General features: G+C 38.5%; 1 protein-coding gene and 1 pseudogene across 1 annotated transcript in view; one reads left to right on the top strand and one right to left on the bottom strand.

Annotated features, from left to right (window-relative positions):
• Arsj (arylsulfatase family member J) overlaps positions 1 to 18,712 on the top strand; it is a 49,395-nt gene that overhangs the window by 13,612 nt on the left and 17,071 nt on the right. The gene's annotated exons all lie outside the window — the stretch shown is intronic.
• Positions 11,431 to 11,637, bottom strand: LOC121450735 (annotated as a pseudogene).

Raw genomic sequence — 18,712 nt, 5'->3', positions numbered from 1 at the left:
TGTGCCAATAGTAGAAACAAGTTTATAAAGATAAATGTTTCCTACAATACGCTCTTCTTTGTTACCACAGCAAACTTCGATATTAAAGTATACAGTCTGTCCAAGCATATAAGCCCAAGCATCCATTCCCCTGGATTTTAAAGACAAATATTATAAAGTCTCTTTTTAATACAAAAGAAAGTTCAGTCTTTCTCAAGTGAAACAAGGTCTAAGGAATTCACTATCATTTTGAATCTTCCCTCTCTGTGTCTCTGTCTTTCTCTTCTTTCTCATATTTAAAAGTTTCCATTGTTTACAGAGTGATGCTCTCTGCGACAGTTGGGTTAAAATATATCATATTTGGGTAATCACATTCCCTTCTCCTGCTATTTAGTGTGAAACTCTGAGAAAATTAGTTGTCTTATTCTGTGGAATTTTACCACTCAAGTTCCCGAAGCCTTCTGAAACCCCCACACCCTCATTGGCCTCTTATGCTGGCATACCCACTGTCTACACAGAACCACACACTAGTCTACTTCTCCCATCATTCAGTTTTGGTCTACAGGAGTCAGCAGGTTAGTACATGTTGTCTTTCATAGGTATGTTGGCTTATTTCCTTGTTGGGCTTGAAACTTGTTCTGTGATTTGCTCTTTCTCATTGGGGAACTTCTTGTTCAAATGCCATCTTTGACAGAAAAGCCCAATACCTCAGACATGAAAGGTTCACAGACACCAACTGCTGCCTTCTAAGGCAGATTCACAGCCCATCCTCCCAGGCTTCAGGGCTGTTTGAAAGACTCTGGGTTTTTTTTTTCTTTCTTTCCTTTTTAACATATCAAGGAAGACAAATTACCAAGTTATTTGCTGCAAATTAATAAAATGTTGAGCCATAATCATGTTCCAGAAATAGGCATCAAAGTTAGAAAACATAAAAATGACAATCCATCAACAACAGAAACAGAAAGCTACCAGGATCTTAAGCATGTATTTTATTAGGAAATGTGTTGTTGTTGTTGCTGTTGTTGTTTCGTGCAAAGTACGACCTTCATTTTAATGTGTATGCCAGAATTACACATAACTATTAATGATGAGGTAGTTCAATGACAATATTTTTCCTATTTGTCTTAGATATAGCTCTTTATAGTTAAACCATTTTGAATTTGTTTCATCCATGAGAAGATACACTTAAGATGCAGGTACTATCCATTGCTCATGCATACCCCTCAGTCCTATCTGACGCCATACATAATTTGTATTCCACGAATTCTCATTTAATGTTTTCATTTGAAAGGCTTTTTTTTTTTCTATCTTTATTCTTTTTTTTTTAAAGACAGCACAGGCTTTCATTTGCAAAAAAATCCTGCAGTAGAGAAATGTTTAGGGTGGAAATCTCTGTAAGAATCACAGCATGCTTATACACCCAGGTAGTTCTAGGGTAGAAAAGCAGCAGGTGGAGATGATCATCTGTCTTTGTTAGGGTTTCTGTTGCTGTGAAGAGACACCATGACCATGGCAACTCTTATAAAGGAAAACATTTAATTCGGTGGTTTACAGTTCAGAGGTTTAGTCCAGTATCATCATGGCAGAACATAGCGGCATGGGAGAAGGAGCTGAGAGTTCTACATTTTGCAGGCAACAGGAAGTAAACTGAGTGAGATACTGGGCTTGGCTTGAGCATATATGAGACCTCAAAGTCCACGCCCACTATGACATACTTCCTCCAACAAGGCCACAGCCGCTCCAACAAAGCCACACTCCTACTAGTGCCACTCCCATGGGAAGCATTTTCTTTGAAACCGCCACATAATCTTATGATATTGCAGTGCTCCAGAGGATGTAGACAAGAAACACTTAGGCTCAAGTCTAGGACACAAGGAGTATGTGGAAAATAACAACAAACACAGTTACTTCTGGGATGTAGAGTTTCTCAGATGTCAAAATGCCCAGTTTTTCAAGCTGTTCTCCAATACCATAAAATAGCCACTTAGAGAAGAGTACAAAGTAACAAAGTATTGATCTGTATGGCAGAACAGATGCAGTGAACAATCATAGGACACAGGACTTTGATGTCTCTTGTGTGACATGCCTACTGATGCCACATTATACCAACACCTCATATTTAACATCTTACCATTGCCTCGTCACTGTTCACTGGCTCCTTTCCAGTCCTGTGAAACTGCACTGTTGGCAAAGAAAAGGGAGCTGCTGAATAAAACCTGAAAAAGTAAAATACCAACACTGCTACGAATGGAGAAGTAACTAATCAGGAAACAACCAGTGATAGAAAGAATCCTACTAAAGGACGGGTCATCAGAACCTTCAAATAAAAATGAGGGCAGCCAAAACTTTCAGAAAACATTCTGCTTAATGTTTGGTGGATCATAACATTAACCCAAATAGACATGAGCCATACTGTGAGGTGGGGAATAATTTTAAACTATGCCATTTGGTTACATGTATTTATTTAATCTTTCAGGGAAAATAATACTTTAATACTACAGTGCCAAAAAAAAAAAAAACCCACATTCTGTTGAGAGAGTTAATCCTGTGCCAAATGGCAAAAAAAAAAAAAAAAAAAAAAAGTGAATTAGCAAAAAGTAAGATACAACAGCTATCTGTAAAATCTTTGTTTAAATGCCACACATGGTAACTGTGAGCCTTTTAAGGAAAATCATGATAGGACATGAGATTATCTGAATAGATGTCTAAGTTCAGGAAAGATAAGACAGGAAAACAGCTTCATGCTGTTTCTCTCTTACTCTAACATCTTATAACAGCTAAAACTTCTGTCTCCCTTGAGACCAAGAAGTTGTTCACAAGTTTACATATTTCCCTCACGTTCAGTTAGCTACATGTCTGTCTGCAAGAGTTCTATTGCTCTGACTCATATTTGCCTAGATGATTCAATACTGGGGATTTGAGTCACCAACGTCAGAGTCTGTGAATTTGAAACATTAAGCAGACGGCTTCTGAGAAGAAATGGCATGCGTAGTTAGAGGCTGGACTGTAAATGAGACAGAGCACTGAACTGAGTGTGAACAGAATTATTTCCCCACAGTCTAATGCTGGATGACGTGGTTATGTTCCACGTGAGCCAAGCAGCACAATCCCCTGAGCAACTGGTGGCATATCGCTTAATTCCACAACCTTTGCCTGAAAAAGAAATGTTCTACTCTGAACTCTAATCGTAATTCAGTTTTTATTGTGCTTTAAATTGGCAAAACGGAAGATCATTTAACTACCCAACCAACCCCCACTACCACCATCACCACCACTACACACTCCTTAAACAAACGCTTTGACTCTTGAAGGATGCTTAAATTTGCTGATGGAGTAGAAAAGGAGAGTGTTGTAGGCTAGATGTGGGTTTCAGCCTAGAGTGAAGGAGAGACAGGATACCATGATAATTAAAGGGGCCAGAGGTTCAGAAGGAAGGTGTTTCTGAGATGGAAAGACAAACTAGTGAAAAGTCAATGATTAAATCAGCAGGAGGAGTGAATTTGAATAATGAAACCTGATTGAAATTTTACTTACCCTTGAAAATGCATCCAATGTCGTCATTTTCTTTTCTGCTCTTCTGTGCTTTAACTGAGCTAAAGATGCAGTTGCATGTAAAAATAACACCTAAGATTGAAAAAGGCAAGTTCACAGACACAGAGAAAAGCAGCAGATCCATGATGTAGGGTCTAGTCTGAATTAAGGTATAGACATCATCTTGTCGGCTTAAGGGAGCATATTGCAAATAAATATATTAATCTTATATACATAGATAAACATGAAGTCATATGCTATCACTAGTCATAACATTGATGACTCTTTGCATTGCTAGAATGCACGCAAGTCTTTGAACACGGGTTTTTGCTTCTCTATATCTCTTGCCTATTAGACTTGGCTTTTTTTATAAAGTAATGCTTTAAGCATAGAAGCAGTCGATACACTGGTGGTCCTAATCTTTCCAGACAAGCATCCTCACACCAATGAGAGTGAAAGAGAGAGACCAAAACCAGGACAGCTTCTGAAAGCCTTAAATGCTGGGTCCAGTTTGTGTTCTCATCCTAGACTCTAAAAGACAAAGTAGGTTGGGTAGGATTTTACAGATGCTTACCTAGTAATTAGCAGGTTGTAAAGGGCAATGACCCATAGTTTTTATTTACCTGGGTCATTCTGATTGAGGTAAAAGTGAAGTCATGCTTGGTAAATAGGCAATACAAGCAGTTCCGTAAGTAAATCAGTAAATAAATCATAAATCAATGTCTGATAGCCTTTTCTACCTTATTCTACTTAACTCCTCCTCTTCTTCTCCCCCTCCCATTCTCCCACCTCTCTCTTTTTGCTTTTAACCCCATAGTATGTTTTGAAGGAAGAACTCAGAAGAGGCTTCAGATACTAGCAATAGCTGGAAGGCATCCCTAATTAGATTCCAGGTAACCTCTGGCTGTATTTATAATCTTCCATGTGTTGGCTTACCATTTCTTTTTAACTGGTTCCCAAAACAACATTCAAATGTACAAAGATGTGCTGTACTTGTATATGTCATTCAGTGTGGTTGTTTTGCTTGGGCACTACGCACGGAATATGAAATGGTAATGGCTAAGGTTTAACCTGGAAGATGTTATCCAGACAGGATGTCAGACTCATGTCGTGAATCAGTGTGCTACTTAGTCATAAATCTTTCAAGACTGCCATTACATCATAAAACTGAGAGAGGTACTTAAGCCTTGCAGATGAAGTCCTAGCTTGCTTTTAAGGTTTTTCCATTTATAATTTTTTCTTGCAACTTGTTGTTTCTTTTTTTTAAAGAATCAAAAATTACATAAAATAAGAAAGCAAATCATGTGTTCAGTATGTAAAAGGAACTCAGTCCCATGAAATATAAAAGCACATTTGTGGACTGGGTTACAAGTCTGTGCTCAAGGGGACTCACAGTATACAAACTTAGAGGCTCCGCCATCCAAAGGTTGATTAGAGCGGCTTCAGTGGAATTCTACATTGCTACAGAACAATTTGAAAAAAAAATTGTTTTTCTTCTCAAATAAATAATCATGCTGGGTGCTTTCTTTTTTCCACTATATTTTACAGTGTTGTTGCTTTTCATACACAAAGGAGTTATTTTTTTTCTGTTTACCTGTCTCAGAAAAGGTCTTTTAAACTTAACTTTTTTTAAAAAAGAGAAAAACTGGTGTTAAATTGAATTGTAACAATACTTTTCCAAAAGCAGAATATAAAAAGAACCATTTCTGTCACAGACATCAAATACCATGTTGAAGCCTCTGTTGCTATTAACTTTTTGTATAATGAATCTTCCCCAAGGGCCCTGCTCAAGACTAGTGTTACTGAAAGCATTCCACGTGAGTATTCCATGTTGTGAGTGCCCAATTCATTAAACATATATTTTTAATCATCAATGTATCCTTTATTGCTTATTTAGGTTAACATGAAAAGCAAATGGTTTCATCGTGGAATCTTCATACATATATGTCATATAATTTTTTGTCCTTCATTACCCTTCAGAGACTATGATCACCCAATTCCCCTCCCCTTTCCCAAACAACTGCTTTCATTTTACATTGTATTCCTTAATTCCTTAACTTCACGAATTCCCAGCTTCCTTAAGATCTTTTTATTCTCTCTCATGATCTCCTTTCTAGTTTTGTGAACTACAATAATTACAATTACACTTGCAATAATTCCACACACACATACACATACACACACACTTTAAATGTGAGTTCATGTGAGAAAAAATGTCATATTTCTTATTCCAATTCCTTTTGCTTGCCATAGTAACTTTTAGTTGCATTCACTAGCCTCCAAATGTCATTATTTCATTTCTCTTATGACTCCATAAACATCACACTGCATATACATGCCACATTTCCTTTATCCAGTGTTGAAGGACATCTAGGCTAATTTCAAACCTTGCTATGGTGACTTGTTTTGTAATAGACACAGATATGCAAATACCTCCGTGGTATATTGACTTAGAATCCTTCCGTTTTATTCCCAAGAACAGGATGAGTGGATTGTGTTTGGGCTTTGTAAGGAAACTCCACAGTGTTTTTTAAAGTGACTGCACCCATTTGGAGTCCCACCAGCAGGGAATATGGCGTCCCTTTCCCTGCGTCCTCCACCATTCGCACTGATGTATTTCCTCGTGGCAGCCATCAGAACTAACCTAGATGGCATCTCAAAGGAGCTTTCATTTTCATTCTCCTCTTGACTTAGGATATTGAAGATTTTTCAACTTGCTTCCGTATTTCTTCCTTTAGTCTCAACAGTCCATTTACTGATTGGACGATGGGGTTGTGGCTGAATATATCCAGTTCTTTATATATCCTAGATACTAATTCCCCTTTGACATACAGTTCTTCCCATGTTGAAGGATACCTCACCACTCTGGTGATTTGTTCCCTTTTTTGAGCAGACGCCTTTCAATTTGAAATAATCCCAGATGGCAACTCCTAAGAGTCTTTCCTGTACTGCTAGATACTTGTTCAAAAAATCCTTAACTATGTCTGCATCCTGAAGGGTCTTCCCTAGGGTTTCCTCCAGCAGCATCCAGTTAACAGTTCCTACCTTAAGATCTTTAATTTCTAAAACTATATTTTTGTGCAAGGTGAGAAATAAGGTTCTAATTTCATTCTGCCTTTGGAAACACAGTTGTACGGCAGAAGACAAAACCCCATTTGTGTGAACAAACAAACAAACAGGCAGTCGTGTGTGTGTGTGTGTGTGTGTGTGTTTGATACCTTTGTCAAAATCTAAGTGGCCAAAACTGCAGGAATTTATTTCTTAACGTTAATATTCATCTTCATTTCCTTTGTCCAGTGTGACTCCATTGCAAATGTAAGATTGATTAACTTGGGCTACATGAGACCATCTTAAAACAAAGTCACAAACAAGATGAAAGTGCTCACAAAATTAGTTAAATGGAATGATTTTAGCAATAATTATAAGTGTTCACAAATTAGTTAAATGCAATGATGTTAGCAATAATTGTAAGTGTTCACAAAATTAGTTAAATGCAATGATATTAGCAATAATAAAACATGAGAGTTAAATAAAGAGAAAAAAAAAACCCTAAAGCGAAGTCAGAATACTACCACAGGCAAGCAAAACTTTAAAAAGAAAGCTTCTGCCAGGCCCCGGCCTAAGGTACCTGCCTTCCCCACGGTCTGACATCTGACATCAGACTTTGCCTTCTCACCCTCACCAGCTGGGGGGATGTGTCAGGACCCATGGAGCCTGGGCAGGTGGATGTTCGGACCTAGTAAGCTTCCAAAGGCCTCCAGGGGTCTGGAATCCAGCTAAGGGTTGGACCCGGCTCAAAGGTATTGGGGATCACCCTTTGTCCCTGCTATATGAGTTCCATGGAGGATGGCATATTGGGGACCTCAGGTTAGACTGGGCCTAGTGCTCCAGTTGGCCTGCAGACTTTGCAGCCTGAGGGCCAGGAAGGAACCAGATTGGAGAACAACCCAGAGGCGGCCTTTCCTGGGCCCTGCACTGTCTACTTAGTGCTGTGAAGTTAGAGAAGGTGGAAACAAGACCCAATTATCTCAGCTCTAAATGAGGATTTTAACAGTTATAGCAGTTAAACAAAGCGACACTAGACTGAAAACAGCAGTGGAAAGGGCTGCATTTTAGTCATACTTTACTTGGTATTTTATTAAGCACTACCCTTGGAAACATGGAACTTCTTTTACAAGAGAAACCACATCCTGGCCCTTGCAAGATGGACTAAAACCTGGCTTCTGAGTGTTTCCATTGATTTTTCCCAGCCCAATTCCTTATTTAATTATACCATCACTGAGATGATCATACACAGCTAAGACCTTATAGAGCTTGGTGTAGTGTGCCGAAGTGAATATCTCCATAGCAACCAAGATGCTCCTTCATTTTGATAAATTTTTGCTTCCAATTGACAGAGAGAAGGCCAGTGTAGCGTTTCTCCTGGACTACTAAAAGCGAGACTCATCCTGAGTTTATAAGATGCCTCTTGTTTGGTGGAAGTGGTTTCAGTATACTCCTGACCAGTGTGTGTTTTCTCGGCCCCACCATGCTTTCATCCTTCTCATCCTGCCTATGTGAAAAGCACGTTGACTTTCTTTTCCTCAGATTTTCCCAGTGATGAATTGTATCCATCTGGCTTGGGCTCTCAAACAGATGCTCACGTAAGCTAAAGAAAACAGTCCAGAAATTGAGAAGAAAAAAAGAGAAAAGAGCAGAGCTCCATCTACAGAAGGGAACAGAACAGTAAACTAGCGCTAGACAAATTAGTGCACAGGGACCAGCGAAAGGAAGAGCGCTGCTGCTCTAGGACGATCCCAGGCCACGTCTACTAGGTTGCATGGTTCCTAGAGTAGAGGCAGAGGTTGCATGGGCCTCTTAGACACAGCCCCACTGTCGGAAGCTGCACTTCGCTGCCTGGTATAAGCTGGGAGCAGCTGTCCAGCTGCTAGGAGATCAATTTCCACCTATTGTGCTTTACATCACAAATGCCCATAAGAACTATGGGGATCTTCATCCTTGGAATAGTTTGTACAGTGAAAGACAAGAGAGAATGTGTTTTAAAGTACCTCTGTATGGTTAAACTTTAAATGCAATAAAGAAAAAAATTCTTCTGCTATTTGGAGTTTCCTAGCTGTTCTTCTTGAGGCCAACTTTGGAATACAACATATTTTTTTATTTTTTTGGTATTCAGGATTAATTTTGAATAATATTTTACAAAATTGAAAATATAAGCAAATAATGTGAATTAGGAGCATTTTCTACTTCATACTGCCTAAACATTTGTGGGACTTTTTTTTTGAGAGAAAGCAATTATGAAAGTGACATGTGTTAATTTTAAAGAAGAATTAGGAATTAGGTAAAAGTAATGTCATATTTGTGTGTGATAGGAAAGAGGAGGTGGAGCCAAGGGTGGTCATTACTACTAGATTTTATGTATTTAGATATGTAATGAATTCATTCAAACATTTAAAACATTAGCCACTCTGGGAAAACAAAATACTGGTTTTTCATTCAGAAGACTCCAAATAGATTATTGTCCTAACACAGTATTTATTTATTATTAATTATAAATTGATAATTTGATATTTTAATTATTAATTAATTATTATATAATTAACACATTAATTATGCTTTTGCTGAGAAAGCTCCTAAAATCCCAGAACAGTAAAACTACAGAGAACTGTATTTACAAAAGAATTCCGCTTGTTACAGTCACTTATAGTTCACTATATGGTACTTCCAGGATGCATAGAAATACTGCCTTTTGAGTTGCAGGCCTTCTCAAACAATTTTATTTAAACGCATGCCATGCATCTTTGACCACAGTCTCCTTATCATTTTGATTCATGTTTATTTTTCAGAGTACTTGGTCTTTGCTATTTTGGTCAGTTCTTTAAAGGTTCGTTATTAAACTTTCACTGATCATCTTAAACAAAGATGTATTTATCCATCCACCTAGTTTTATAGATGAACAAATTAAATGTGTTTCTAGCTTTCTAAGTGTGTCCACCCTTAATTTATTTAGATACATCTTCTCTAAAGTTAGAATTGTTACTGAAACTTCTCACTGTACTTATTGTATGAAATGCAGAGAGTTAAACTAAGTCTTATTTATTATACTTATATGGCATATGCTTTCCTTATGACTTTAAAGAAAACCAAATTTATCAATAATTTTGTTTGCACAGGTATACAATGAACTTCCAATTGTGAAGGACTATGAAGCCCCAGTTAAGAGAGAAGATAGACCACCTCTTTACAGAGACTCACAGGGATGGCTGGCTCTTGGGAGCAGATTTTTACCACACTCCTCCCTGCCCATGTTTCCTCCCAGGCAATCTCATTACTAAAGTCACGTACCTGCAGTCCTTCTCCACACAGTCAGTGTTCTGCAGTGCAGCTGACTTTTCCTTGTATCTTACATAGCTCTGTTGTCTAAATTCATGTGGTAGATAGTAGGTGTGTTTAGGCTATTAGTGCTGACTCTGCACTATTTTGATCTTGGCTTTAAATAGAAATGTCCACATCAACCATCACACCAAGGCTTCCATTGTCAAGACTATTGTCTGACCTCCATCCAAGACTTAGTGGTAATGTCTGACATTACTTTGTGATTGGTTAAGCGTCTCCTAGCTGATTCATCCTACATTCTGGTTCTGTCCAAGTTATATACATGTCCTCATGGGATTCTTATCTAGACTGTAATTTGGGGATAAGCCTGAGTGAGATTAGCCTCCCCTACAAAGGGGTAGGAACTGGTGTTTACTCACCATCTGGAATGGTCCTATTGGTCTATTTGTCCTTTTGACCAGGCTACTGCTTTGTACTTATTTCTTAACCCTCTATTGCCCTCTAGTGACCGCCTCCAGCACTACCTCGCCAGGGTTTAACCTCCCACAGAAACCGTTGATTATCTTAGTTAAGGTACTGTAAGAAGTTAGCTGAATCGAGAAGCAGAACAGATTAAATTACACACTATGTTTAAACACAAGTACATATATGAAATTATTAATATAAGACACTGAATACTCACGACAATCAAGGATATAATACTGAAGGTGTAGAACGGGCCAGTGTCAAAAGGACAAACTCTGAATCTTAGAAATAGGACTGATTATTACAGTCACCATGATTAATTTTTTGTCAAGTAATTGATTGCATTGAGGAAGTCACTAAAGGCATTAGCGATCACTAAGAGGTACTCTGTATTATTTGCAAAGAAACCATGCTGCAAAACATCATTTAAATTTGTTCTAGTATAATGACATCAGAGAAAGTTAAAGGTACTCTATTTCCTAGTTTCAATATGGAAGACTTATAGAAAAAGGTAATTAATTTAAATAAAAGGCAACAGTGAGCAATGAATAAAATGCTGTGCCATTCAAAGTTATTTTACTATTTATCATTAACTGAAGTACTGTTACTGCAAGCTCTAACATGATTCAGAGGAAGGCACGCGATTCCTAAAATTAAGTAGAGGGTTTGGTGATACAGTGAGTGAGAAAATAAATACTTCAAGAGTCATAGAGTGTGGAGAGGAAGACTCAAGAAATGGGAAAATTCTATAAAGATCAACAAATGAACCACTGTTCTACAAGATGAAGGAAACCTAGGTTAAGGACAACTTAGATGGAAAGAAAGAATCTTGGGATTTTTCTCTGCCTGGAAGTTCACAGGAAGATGCCTACCTTCCCATGCAGGAAGGTGATAGTCCCACTGAACGCTACACCACTGAGAACACATTCAGAATACTGCATTCAACTCAAAGTGAGATGTTCTTATGGGAAAAAAAATGTTCATTTTGAAATAGTTTTCATTTAGAAATAGAAAACCTCATAGGGAAGAGGAAATGAAAGAGAAACACAAAGTATACAGGCAGCAAGTATCCTGAGCTTCTCACACCCCATTTGTTCACTAGTTCCCACAATGAGCAAGCTCTCAGCCACACTCAACAATGTTATTCATAGGGATATGAGCCAGTTTCACAAAGAAGTCAATGAGTCCCATGATAGCAAATCCTCTGGCTGTGGCCATAGCAATTTTCTGGGATTCTTTTCTATTGGGTTTGGTGTATCATTTAACCAGGCAAATTGAGTCCTCTGTGGACTGCCAACTTGGCTCAACAAACTGCATTACCTGATCCATGGTTGAATGCAGGATGGTGGTTTGAGAAGGTAGAGACACCTAGCATAGAAGAGGATTCCACAGTACCATATTTTCAGAGCAGATTGATACAATGAAACAACTGAAGACAACTGACAACCACGGAGCATGATGCTTGGCAAAGTAACAGACAACTCAAAAACATGTGAGCAGTCCTTACATGAGGGAAGAACTGAATTCTGGGGAGGGGGTTGGAGTTCTTACTGAGATACCAGGCAAGGAGAACGTGGGTGGAGACAAAAATAACAAACTCTTTATTAGTAAATAGCTCGGATGGCCTGGAGAGAGGTGGCTCGGTAAGTTAGTAGTGCCTGCCGGGCAACTGTGTGTGGATACCTACTTGAGATTAGACTTAACAAGCCAGAGCAAGTCCGTGTGTGTGCGTGTGTGTGTGTGTGTGTGTGTGTGTCTGTGTGTGTCTGTGTATGTGTGTCTGTGTGTGTGTGTGTGTGTCTGTGTGTGTGTGTCTGTGTGTGTGTGTCTGTGTGTGTGTGTCTGTGTGTGTGTGTCTGTGTGTCTGTGTGTGTGTGTGTCTGTGTGTGTGTGTGTCTGTGTGTGTGTGTCTGTGTGTGTGTGTCTGTGTGTGTCTGTGTGTGTGTGTCTGTGTGTGTGTGTCTGTGTGTGTGTGTCTGTGTGTGTGTGTCTGTGTGTGTGTGTGTCTGTGTGTGTGTGTGTGTCTGTGTGTGTGTGTGTGTCTGTGTGTGTGTGTCTGTGTGTGTGTGTCTGTGTGTGTTTCGTGTGTGTGTGTGTGTGTCTGTGTGTGTTTCGTGTGTGTGTGTGTGTGTGTTTGTATGTTTGTATTCCCTACATTGGAGGCAATGGACACAGAGGATTGGCAGGGCTTGTTGGTTATCATCCTAGCAGAAATCACAGGCGCTCTGGGTTTAATGAAAGACCTTGTCTCAAGAGAACAAGGAAGGGAGTGAAAGAAAAGGACACCTGGTTCCCTCCACTGGTTTGGTCTGTTTTCTGGGACAGTTTCATAAAGCCCCGATTGACCTCAAAAGCTGATCTGTAGTACCATAGATTTCTATTGGCAGAGCTCACAGAGTTAATAATACACCTTGAGGTCACTTAAGACGGAGGTCCTACTCTGTAGTAAGCCTATTTGTTTAAACTTCCTTGATGAGAACAATTAACCTTACGTGCCTTGTATTCACCAGGTAGTCAGCTACCTAATGCAAAAAACACCTAAAATCTGATGTTGTATTCTACCATGCTCCTGACCCACGGTAATGTGTGATAATGATCATTTGCTGAAAAAAGCAAGCACAGAGGTTTGAAGCAATCTTATGCCATGAATATCCACCATAAATGTTGAACACAGCAATCAGATGTTGGTAGATAAACAGCGATGTTTGTAATACTGTTATCCGGGGCAGTTGGAGTCAGTGACTCAATCCCTTTTAGAACCCTGTTACGATTCCTCTAACTTACTCCTCATTCTTTCCCAATGGGATCTTTTCTGTGCTGTTTCGTAGAAGAGAGAGCAAAGCCCTGTGTTGGAGATAGATACATACAAAGTCACATACGGGGACAGAACTAACCCTGGGACACATTCACAAAATAGCCATTAGCTCCACGCAGATTCAGGCTCTTACAACAGACATCCAGAGGACAGAAGAGACAGAGAATGACACAGAAATTCAAATCTAGACTAGTGCTTAGTTAAATGTCACGAAAGAAAAGTGTTTTTATTTTTTCCCTAATGTTACCCTAGCATATTATTGGAGAATGAGTGATTATTGTTAATACATGCATTCCAACTGCGATGTAATACTTAAAGATTCACTTCTAAAAGTATGGACAGACAACACCTGACAATTCAGTCAACTACACGGAAAATAGGGGATTTTAGTTTTCATCAAAACATTTTATGTAAGATTGACATTTATTCAAATATTTAAAATTCCAAAAAAAAACAAACAAATATTTAAAATTACAATATTTAAGCACTTCAGTAATGATTTTAAATTGAGGAATAATTAGCTCGTTCTTACCATGAAGACAAGACAGTTAAAACCAAATCTACATTGATTATAAAAGGTTCCTAGCATGTTTCACTATTTCCTTTTGTTTATCTTTAAAATCTATTATGTACTATAGTAATTGCCATATGATAAAACATTGCCAAACTTATTTTTCTCATATATTTTTAATTAAAGTTTCTTTCTTACCCTATCTATAACTGCTTTCTGAGTTTTGGAATGAATAAAGAGGGAAAGTTTGATCTGGGAGAAGGAGATTCCTACATAAAGTGCAGTCTGAAGCTTCTAAGAGCAGCCGGGAAGGGTGTCTTTCATCCCTCTCCACTCCCAAGTCATATAGAGTAGTAAAACATACACGGATCTAGGGACTTTTGTGATTTTGCTTTTCAGACTTATTAAAAATATCATTCATTAACATCAAACAGGAATTTAGGCATCTATACAAAAATTAGTGCATCAGTTAAGAGGGTCTTAACTTTAGGACAAAGAAAGTTTTTCAAAAAATATATAAATATTAAAAAAAATTATGTTGTTCGGAGGCATCATTTCTCTTCCTTCTTTCATGCTCTCCATGTCCTGCTTCCCTTCTTGTTTTAATTTATTAAAAGCTTATCTTTTTTTCATTTTACATGCCAAATCCATTTCTTATTTTCTCTCCTACTCCTGCTTCCTCGGCTTTCCCCCATCCCACCCCTATCCACTCCTCAGAGAGGGTGAGCCTTTCCATGGGGAGTCAGCAAAGTGTAGCATATTGTTTTGAGGCAGGACCAAGACCCTCCCTACTATATCTAGGCTGAGCAAGGTATCTTTCCAAAGAGAATGGGCTCCAAAAAGCCAGAACAAGCAGTAGGGATAAATCCTGGTCCCACTGCCAGTGGCCCCTCAGTCTGCCACAGCCATAAAACTGTCACCGACATTCAGAGGGACTTGTTTGGTCCTATGCTGGTTCCCCTGTTGTCAGGCCGGAGTTGGAAGGCTTCCATTAGCTCAAGTAAGCAAAACATTACCAAATTTATAAGGGTACAGGTTATATCTTTTAATTGTATGAATCCCATTTAATCATTTTTATTATAATTTTAATCTTTCTATCTAATTAAAACATATGTACATATAGCATTTTTCATATAGATGAGCTCCAGTTGGGAATTACTTGTTGTAATTTTCAGTTCTTCCTTTATGGATCATTGATTTCCTGACTTCACCAAAGAATTTGAACCAGGAAATATTTTAAATTTAAATACTTTAAAGAAAGGAATACTTCATTCAGAACCTTTTTTGGAGTTAACAAAGATTTGAACACTTCTCGGAACCCTAGGGGTAGATTAAACCTTGTATTTTATAATTTCTAGGAAGTTTTAAAATGAAATGTTGACATTTTAGTTTATCTAGATGATAGTTGGAAATATTCTAATATTTTGCCCATCCACCTTGATGATACCCTTTTGAATTACTTCTCTATTATGCTTCTGATTTAATTATCTCTGTGTATCCAGGAAACCATACTTTAGAACTAAATTCCAGTGGACACACTGGAATACCTAACAAGTACATGGCCATAGGATTTCAAAGAGAAACTCGGTGCTCTGTGCTATGGAGGAGTCGGCAGCAGCTCTCCTTTAGCTCTCTTTTTTAAATCTGTCTTTGAATGTTCTCATGTCCTCATTGCACTTAGTCCCCATGCTCTTAAGGAACTACGGTAAGAAGCCTGCTACATCTTCCAGGCCTGTTTTTTTCTGCTTATAGAATTGAAGATATGGTGCACATCAGAGAAAAGAAGCGTTCTTCTTTGTGCTTGACTCTCATCAAACGTTGGAAAAGGGTTACATAGATATGATGTGTGGCAATGCACAGTAGACTCTCTTATGGCTAAGGGAGGTTTGTGATCTGTGAACACTCATTAAGACCAGTGCTCAGTGAACTTCCATTATACCAAGAGTACTCCATGACGGCACCTGTAATTCCCAACTTTAAAATGGAAATCGTGTGAGCAGTTGAATGTTATGGAGATATTCTCCAGACCAGCCACTGTGTTAAGGGCTTTACCCCCCCATTCTCCACTTCTCACCAAAAGCACCTCACAGGATAGATGAATAGATGGATAATTTGCACATATTGGTGCCATCTTGAAAATGAAGAAACAAGGATGTAAAAATATGGAATAGGTTCACTCAGTGCTGATGGCACCTTTGAAATCTGTGGCCTTCTCCATGTTAGCAGGTTTCTCATTATACCTGCTAACATCTCTGTGAGGTCAAAGGTCACCACCATGGCTCCCAGTCTCTCCACTTGATGTTAAAAGATGTTCTTTAGAGAAACACAAGTATGGGGGATTTCCCTCAGTTGGATTTTCCCAGCTTTTGACCTGAGAAGAAAGTTATACACTTTAAAATTTTAGATGTATAGCAATCCATGGCTCACAAATGCAAAGCTATCTGTTTTGGGGGGCAGTAAAAGAAGTCCTGATAAGATCTATTGAAAAGTGGTTGCACAGACTAATCCTGCCCAGCTGCTGACAGGCAGTGCAGTTCTCAGCTTCCCTCTTCTGAAGTGACTTCAGCTGTCGAGGCTGCCCTGAAGGGAATCCATCACAGAAAAGAAAGGAGCTTGCTATCTTCTCTTGCCCCATTCCTTTGAGGTTCCCCAATACCTGCGCCCAGTAACTACACCCTTATCTCTGCTTTATGGTTTTTTTGGGTTTTTTTTTTTTTTTGGTTTTTCGAGACAGGGTTTCTCTGTGGTTTTGGAGCCTGTCCTGGAACTAGCTCTTGTAGACCAGGCTGGCCTCAAACTCACAGAGATCCGCCTGCCTCTGCCTCCCAAGTGCTGGGATTAAAGGCGTGCATACCACCGCCCGGCTTTGTTTTTTTTTTTGTTTGTTTTTTTTTTTTTTTTTTGGTTTATCTCTGCTTTATGGCCTGAAGAGAAATACTATTCCCATCACAGCAGATGCAGAAGCACCTTCCAGAACTATTAGTATCGATTTGGGATAAGAAAGGGCTCCAGAGAACTGTAGGAAAAAAACTCTGAATCACGGGGTTGGAGGGGAGGGGGGAGAAACGCCAACATCTGGGAGACAGACCTAGAAATAAAAGAGTGAATGAGGGAAAAATAAAAAAAGGATATGAGAAAGAAGGGCTGGCAATGACAAGAAGGTCAGGAGGGCATAGGGGAGGAAGTGGCAGAGGGAGAGAAGAGAGAAAGACACAGCTGCTGATTCTGAATTCAACAGAGAGTCTTCCAGGCACAGTCTTTTCGAATGTGAGAGAGATAATTCCATCCTAATACATGGCCACACTACATGTCACTCCATTTGCTGACTCTTCAACTCTAATGGATAAAAATTTAATATATTAGCATGTATTTTGTTGTTTGTTTTTATATTTGTTTTTGAGGGGTGGCTTTGGGTTTTTAAGGAAGAATTTCACTATGTAGGCTAAGCTAGGCTTGGATTTGTGATCCTCCGGTCTCAGCTTCCTGAGGGCTGGAGTTACAGACTTGCATCACCAGGCCCAGTTCTGAAGGCATTAACCTTTAACTGTGGTTGAAATGATGTTCTGACTTGACGCTTGTAATTTAAACAGTAAGAGGAAAGAGTATAGAAAGAGGAAGTAAGGAGCTAGAGACTTCTGTGCAAGGGGCGGGAGAGACACACTCATGTCACATCAGCAACACAGCTGCTGCTTCTTGATGTGAAAAGCACTGCTCGACTCTAATGCTGTGTAGAGAGGGATGACATAATTTACACAAACATGAAATGATGAATATATTGCTATTATTATCGGGCAAAGATAAACGTAGACTGTGCAAATCAGAATGGAACTCGGAGCTTGACATATTAAAGACATAAATTATTTTCCCTTATAGATGTATGTATGTAAAAAGAACCTTTTATTTTATTATTATTATTATTATTACTCTAATTGTTCAGTGTTAGAATATGAGATGGTAGCTCATTGTTGAAAAGATGATGGTTTAAAGTTATTGTCAGTTTCTTTGTCTTTTGGTGCATTTGCTGCTGCTGTTAAAATGTCATTTTATATAGTCTCCTTCATATAAAACCCTTCTGCGATTGCATTATGGTATTTATGCTGGCTGCAGGTAAATCAAGGGTGGTGGCTGCATTAGAAAATCTGTTTGCTTTAATTATGGATTAGAACGAGCACCGTCCCTGCTATGTGAAGTTCAAGGTAAACAGAGGATGCAGGTAACAAAATTGAAAAAAACACACCAGAAAGGGTGAAAAAGGAGACCAAATTACTTCTCACTGTCTCTCACTCACCCAGAGAATATGGTTAAATGTGATTTACACTCCTTTATTTTAACTTAACCATTCCAATAGCTACAAAGCAAATTACTTTTATGCCAGGAGGGAAAAGTGATTCTGGTGGGAAATTTTTCTAAAGAATAGAAAGAAAAGTATTTTATGAGAAATTGTTTTCCTAAATCACTCTGCCAGCCACTCTGAACCAATCGATATTTTCAAGCCCCTCGGGGGTCCCATCAACAACTAAAATGGTTGTTGGTTAAAATTACAGAAGAAGCTGTGTGGAAACTACATCAGAGAAGTGTTTTTGCCTTGCCGCAGGAAAAAAAAAAAGACAGAGACAGACCGTATGCATGAATCCAGGCCATTTCTAAACAATAATGATTGTATCTTTTTGTGTAGACAGATCTATACAAACATAAAAGTAGCCTATGTCAAGCACGTTAATATTTCAGAGAGTTTATAAGGGCAATTAAGTGAGTTTTGTCATGATTATTTATAATGTCTCTTTGAAAATTTCAATTACATCCCTCAACCCCTCCCCCAATTGGGATCAATTCCATAAGTATTCCATGATGGGAATGGTATTATGAATTTCAAAATTCATAATACTTGTTGTATTTCTATTCTATCTTGTCTCATTGTCAGAAAAATATTTGAGAATGAGACTAAAAATTAACTAAAGGCATCATGTGTCTATTTGAAAGAAATGTTTGTTAGTTTTTCTGTGCACAACTGTTTTCCAGGCTAACACATAATTTCAAAAGCTAAAAATGTTATTCTCATATACAGAATTAAAACCTAT

Source organism: Microtus oregoni, unplaced genomic scaffold, assembly GCF_018167655.1.
Source record: "Microtus oregoni isolate MIOR12 unplaced genomic scaffold, Mior012 000000F_ref0000247, whole genome shotgun sequence".
Taxonomy (NCBI): Eukaryota; Metazoa; Chordata; class Mammalia; order Rodentia; family Cricetidae; genus Microtus; species Microtus oregoni.
The sequence above is the reverse complement of the archived record's forward strand: the minus strand, read 5'-3'. Positions and strand labels throughout refer to the sequence as shown.